The following is a 6,771-nucleotide window of genomic DNA, read 5'->3' on the forward strand; positions in this document are numbered from 1 at the left end:
GTTAGGGCTTCCTTGGAGCAGCGGGTCCCATGGATGTTTTTTCACCCACAGGAGGAATGGAGACTGGCTTAGGCACAACGTCCGGTGCAGGAGATGCCTATCTAATTGTTCAGGATTCTGGAACTATTTTATAGCGTCCCTCAGTAATAACACTTGATAGAATATGGACTGCTTTAAAATATTTAGAGTCCTCAATTACTACACTGTCCCAAGTTACCGTATTTTTCGGACTATAAGGCGCACCGGATTATAAGGCGCATTATCAAAAAGCGCCTGCTGATGCGTCCTGGTTCATATATAAGCCGCACCGGATTATAAGGCGCAGCAGTGGCGTAGCGAGGGGTGGGCGGCCGCCAAGAAAAAATTGCGTTTAAATGCGCTGATGCTCCTCCTCCTTCCTGTCTGTGCGTCCCCGGAAGTAAACGTTGCCGGAGCCGCGAGGGCAGGAAGGAGGGGAAGCATCAGCGCGTGCAGACGTGGAGCAGCATTTGCTTTTATGGACCGCTGCGAATCTCAAGTCGCAGCGGCCCGAGAAGAAGAAGAGGCCCGTTAGCAGGGCCACTGCAGAGCCCATCCTGCGGCGACCCGCGAAGAGGAGGCCTAGAGGTGAGTGAGAGCCTGTGCTTGAGCAAGACAGCATGTGGGAGTGAGAGACTGAGTGTATGAATGATTGTATGAGACACAGCATGTGACAGTGAGAGCCTGTGTGTGTGTGAGAGAGAGAAATGCATGTGAGAATGAGAACCTGTCTGTTTGAGGGAAGAAGATAGAGAGAAAAGAAACAGAAAAAAAGACAATATAAAAGGAGTGGCAGCAGAAAAATTCATATATAAGGCGCACCGGATTATAAGGCGCACTTCCGATTTCTGAGAAAATCGTAGGTTTTTGTGTGCGCCTTATAGTCCGAAAAATACGGTACTCTTGATTCTAAGAATCAGGTAATGGCAAATGCTAATTTGATTTCCTCCTTTAATCTTAAAGTAGATGCCATGGAGTCACATCTATCTGCTACTGAAAAAATACAACAAAACCTGGTTCAATCTGAGCAGGTAAATAATTTTAAAAAACTGGAAAAAGTAAAAAATACTCTGATATCCCATAACTTAAGAATATTGAACCTTCCAGTGATAAATTTGATTTCCCCGCTGGATCTTTTCAAAACATATGTTTCCCAGTTGTTAAAGATGCCAGATACAGCAATGCCAGTGATAACGAAGGCCTATTATTTACCCCAAGCATCTGAGAGTGGTGTCGATGCGCCAATGCAATTACCTTCACTGGATGTCTCAGGTCATCCTTGAAATGTCTCAAGAAACTGAGATTGTTAGAAGAAGAGCACTTCTGGTCTCTTTCGCTTTTCTCATGGACGAGAATAATATCTTCAGGCTCTTTTTCCACAATAGACTGTTATGGTTTGTGGACCCTTGGGCCGGCCTGTGGATGGTGAAGAAATGCTGAAGATAATTCTGCAGAAGATGTAGTGACCGGGAGGCGGAACAGAGCCAGGAGACCAACCAGGAGCTTTACCACTGGAAGCCCGAGGTCTCCCTGGGAGGAGCCCGTGAGGACCCGAGCCACTTAGATTTAGGTGCGGTCTCCCGGAGAGTAAAGTCCAATGTGGAATCCGGGTGTTGCAGAAGAGACAGAGAAGCAGGATGAGTGGACAGTCCAAAGGTCAGGGCTGGCAGCAGACAGGAACTTCAAAAGACGTACCGAAGTCAGGAACCAGGAAGTCAGGCCGAAGGATCAGGAACAAAGGCTGGAACAGGAACAAAGGCTGGAACTGCAACTAGATGACTCCAGGGAGCGAACCTCGTTGAAAGGCGATGTTCTGAGGCAGGAGCTGGTTTCAAATACCCTGCCAGCGTCTGACGTCATCCCGGGGACCGGCCGAGGTTTCCTGCCAAGGTCCCTTTAAATTTGTCTCTCTTGTGTGCGTGCCTAAGGGGCGGGGCTATCGAGAGGAGCTCGGTGGCGACTACCTCGTGGGGACGCCGCCGAGGAGAAGGCCTGTCAAGGCCTGGAGAGCGTCGGGGAATGCTGTGGTCTGCCGGGTGGCCCAAAGGAGGTAAGGGCTCGGTCGAGGGACCCGAGACCGGGATCGCAACAGTACCCCCCTCTTACGTCCCCTCCTCAGAGGTCCGAGTTTACCAGGATGATCCAGATGAAACTGGTGCAGGAGAGCCTTGTCCAAAATGTTGCTGACCAGTTCCCATGTATTGTCCTCAGGACCACATCCCTCCCAAGATAGTAAATACTCCCACTGGTGGTGATGGACTTGGTAAATAGTCTCTACTGCTGCAGTTATCTCAGGTGATTCAGGTGGCTTTCGATGGAACTTGGAAAGAATCACAGGTTTGAGTAGAGAAATGTGGAATACATTATGAATTCTTAATGTATTGGGAAGCCGTAAGTGATAGGACACTGCACCCACTCTCTAATGGGGTGGGAGGGGGGCACATAATAGGGGGAAGGGAGGGGAGCTCTAGGGCAATTAAGGCATTGGTCCTGGTCACTCTGGATCTTTTGGACCTGGAGCTGAGTTGCAAGGGCATTGGAGATCTACTCTATCACACTTAAAATGTGCAATAGAGTGGTCTTAATACCCTGCATCTTCAGCTTAGGGCTATCTAAACGGGAATTGGCAGGCTGGATCAGCTGCTGGAACAGTTGCAGCAGACCATTTCAGTCCACTGCAGCTGATCCTGCAAGACAATTCAGCACTGCCTGGAGTCTAGGACTAATGCCTAGATTGTCCTGGGGGGTGGGGAGAAGCTGCTGGCAGTCACAGTTTGCTGGGTGCCAGTGTTGGTGGCAGGCCTGCTGCTCATCTTTTCTTCTGTTCAAAAAAAAAAAGAAAGACAAAAAAACAGTAAGACAAAAGACACAGTTAAAATGAAAGATATAACTAATATAACAATATTTCAAAAGCTGCAGCAAAGAAAATAGTATTCATTCAATATTCATATCATTGTGTGTTTGTACTATCTTATCTAGAATCTATTCTACTATCATACTTATATATACTCGTATAGTACTAGTCTATCATAGTACAGAAGTAGTATTAGCAGTAGTACATCATACTAGTAGTCTAGATTCTAATTAAGATAGTATAACCAGGGGTTCAAATATAAAATAGGGTAAAGAATTATTTTTTTTACTGACCTGAGTTCTGGGGCTGTAAGAAAACATTGCTTGGATGTGGCATGTTTTCACTTCCTCACTGGGTATGTGCCTGCCTGTGGGGAAGGAGATATTGTGGCTTAGATTGGAGGAGACTTTGGAGATGTGTGACAAGTCTCTTTACATGCAGGCAGTGACAGGCTCAGAAAAAAACCCCAACAGAATTGTGTTATCAGTGCTGGCAGGAACAAAAAAACTCTGGGGAACTTAGAAGCCTCAGGGAAGGTAAGGAATCATCTATGAGAGGTGTTTTTGTCTTCTTCTCGCCATCCAGTTACAAGTGTAAACCACCCTAGTGAGATGGGATCCCTTCCGCTTTGGGTTAGGTGTCTCTAGCTGAGTGTTACACTTGGGGTTCTCTGATGTTACACACTAGGGGATCACTTCCAGAAGCCCCCCTCTCCAATTAGAGGGAGAGCGGGGATAAAGAAAGGGTAAGGGAATGGATTAAGACAAATACATTTACTATACCAGATATTCTATCCAATGTGTATTATTTTTATTACACTTAAATCACACATGCAATTTCTAATACTTAACTTCTTCTCTTTGTTTTTTTCTAGAACTGGTTATCTATCAACTACTGATGAGAAAACATCAGATAAGTACAATGTTTTCTATTTATCTTTTTCAATAAGCCTTCTATTCTTTAAATATTACCAATATATTAAACTATATAAGAAAATGAGTCTTTGTGCTTTCTGTATATTTTTTTAGGTAAACAGGACCTTTAGAGTTTATCTTAGTAAGTATAGCACATGCGTTTCTTTCTTTACTTTCTTTTCTTTTCTTTCAGTCTTTTCCAATTATGTCCTTTACTATCTCTTTAATATCTATTTGTCTTTATTCTATTCTTTATATTTTTTTTCTTCTTTCTGTATAGTGATGGTGTGTGCACACACTTATCTGGTTGCTGTTTCTTCTTCTTTCCTATCTTCTTCTTTTTCCTTTCAGTCGATGTCTCTTTTGTTGTCTTCTTCTTTAGCTACTATGCTATACTATAAATAACATAAAAAGAGAGACTACCTCCCTGCGACTGAGCATCTTCCGCAAGCTATGAATCAGTGGGTTTTCTAGGTGAATGTGTCCACGACATCTTATTGTTGACTGAGGCTAGCTAAATAAAGAAATAAATGATAATTACAATTGGCCTATCTATGGACAAAGGCAGGTCCCTAATTGTAGTTTCTTGTACTCACTCAACAAGCTTACCATATTCTACTGTCTCTGGTGTTTATTTACTCAATTTGAAGTATTCTCTATTATAACATCTCAGTTCCACAATACTGTCTCTTGCTGCGCTTTTATTTTATTTATGGATGTCTTTTATAAAATATTGTAAACCGTTGTGATGGCATGTCTGAACGACGGTATAGAAAACTTGACAAATAAATAAAATAAAGGTTCCTTTTGTCCACACTGTATAACTCCTTGTCATGTAGAATTCAGCCTTGCTAATAGGATTTCATTTGGGTTAACTTATAAATAAGCTTAACTCCTTAGCAAGCTGTCATATCTTTGTAGTACATTTTTTTTTCTTCAGGCTACTAGGAAACAATAGGCCAGATTTTTAAATGTATGCGCGGGCGTAGATTTGTTCGCGCAACCTGGCACAAACAAATCTATGCCTGATTTTATAACATGCGAGCGCAGCCGCGTGCATGTTTTAAAATCCGGGGTCGGCATGCGCAAGGGGGTGCGCACTTGTACACCTTGCGCGCGCCGAGCCCAAGGGGAGCCCCGATGGTTTTCCCTGTTCCCTCCAAGGCTGCTCCGAAATCGGAGGGAAATTGGAGGGAACTTTTTTGTGATCCCCCCCACCTTCCCCTCCCTTCCCCTATCTAGCTCACCCCCCAGCTAAATCCCCCTAACTAAATCCTAACTAAATCCCCCCTTTTATTTTCGAAGTTACGCCTGCCCAAGGCAGGCGTAAATTGCGTACACTGGCTCGTCATCCCCTGGCACAGGCCACTGTGCCAGAGGACTCGGGACCGCCCCCCGGACTGCCCCCGAACCTCCGCCATGCCCCCAGACCCGCCCCTTCCCGCCCCTTTTTCGAAGCCCAGGGACATACGCGCGTCCTGGGGCTTGTGCGCGCGCCGCCAAGCGTATGCAAGATAGGCTCGGCGCGCACAGGGGCAGCTTTTCGGGGGTTACATGCATATCTTACACGCGTAACCCTTTGAAAATCTGCCCCAATGTGTTTTCTCCTTCTTAGGATATTCTTTTACAAAGTCTCTGCGTTCATACATACAACAGCCTATCTCAGCTGACAAAAATTTCCTGGGTCAGCCACTTATAAACTGTCTCACATTTTTCTTACCTTGACTGGAACTTACATTAAAAATTATATTTCAGACATACATTCACTCATTCTCTTGTTTCCCCACTGCCCTTGTCCATATAATTGTGTTTTTGCAACTTTTTAAGCCCTAGTGACGAGACACAGAGATGTGCTACTGCTCTCATGCAATCTCACAGGCTTCTTTTTTTTTTTTTCTAAATTCTAAACTGGCACAGTTTTGAAGAAAAATGACTGTGTCCCCTCTCTGATGATGTCACTGAGCTCATAGCGCCCAAGCCCTCCTGGTTCCCTAGGCAACAGTTTCATCCTTTCATGTTCCATGCTATTCGGAACACCGAGCAGCGCTGCTAAACTCTTACTGAAAATCACAGTTTAACTTGCGGTTGCTGCCAGAGGGTCCCACAGCAGGAGGCCAGCACAGCTCCCACTCCAAGCCACCGACAAGCTCAGGACTCAGGTAACTTTAAAACTTATTTATTATTAATATTTTTTTAATACCCCTTTACACAAGAGATAGGCAGGACTGAAGTAGAGTGAGCAGAGAAGGAGGAGCAGGGCTGCAGATTTTGATTGTCAGTTTCCTACATCAGTCCTGCTAAAGCTAGGGCTGATGGGAATTCCATGCTGAAGTGTATGCAAATTACCATCCCCCATTATCTGGTGAGAGTTTTAGCACGTGGAGAGAGAGAGAGACCAGACACACAGGAGAACAGGCTTATACTGCCTTTGCTCCTTTCATAGGGCCTGTTTTTGGGTTCAGTATTGTGAAATACAGAAGGAATTGAAGCAAACTTGCGAATGTCTGCATGTTTAAGCGTGAATGAAGTCGTTTTGAGAGTATTAATCCTAGGAACTCTAGGTAAGATCTCAGGGCTGGAACCTGGCCTTGGGCTGGATCCAAATTCTGGGCCTCGACCTTGTCATCAATGCCAGGCTTCAGGGCTGGGGCCCCAGCACTAGAACCAGGTCCCAAGGCTGAGCCCAAGCCTCATGGCTGTACCTAGGACTTGATGCTGCAGCAAGGCCAGGCACCATTGCTGAGCCTAAGCCTTGGCACTGTGACCAGACCTTAGCACCGGGCCCTGGCATTAGGGATCAGGACTGGACCCTGGTGCCAGGCCTGGATGTAGGCCTTGATACCAGGATCAGGTCTCAGGGCTGGGCCTAGGACCCGGGCCAGGACCAGACACAGACCTTGGCACCTGGACCAAACCTCACAGTTGGGCCCAAATGCCAGACTTGGCCACAGGTCTGGGCCTAGCCAGGAGCAGACTGGGCCTGGG

General features: G+C 45.7%; 1 long non-coding RNA gene across 2 annotated transcripts in view; it reads right to left on the reverse strand.

Moving 5' to 3' along the window:
- The window catches only part of LOC115098486, a 30,663-nt gene extending 25,007 nt beyond the window's left edge, over positions 1–5,656 (reverse strand). The window contains exons 1-3 of one of the 2 annotated variants that reach the window (XR_003858531.1): positions 5,523–5,656; positions 4,086–4,300; positions 3,166–3,239 (exon numbers count right to left, since the gene is read on the reverse strand). This is a non-coding gene — a long non-coding RNA (uncharacterized LOC115098486). Of the gene's footprint in view, positions 1–3,165; positions 3,240–4,085; positions 4,301–5,506 lie in introns of both variants that reach the window. The other variant, XR_003858532.1, reaches the window with a different exon arrangement.
- Positions 5,657–6,771: the final 1,115 nt, after the last annotated feature.

The sequence above is a fragment of the Rhinatrema bivittatum genome, chromosome 9, assembly GCF_901001135.1.
Source record: "Rhinatrema bivittatum chromosome 9, aRhiBiv1.1, whole genome shotgun sequence".
NCBI classification, from domain to species: domain Eukaryota; kingdom Metazoa; phylum Chordata; class Amphibia; order Gymnophiona; family Rhinatrematidae; genus Rhinatrema; species Rhinatrema bivittatum.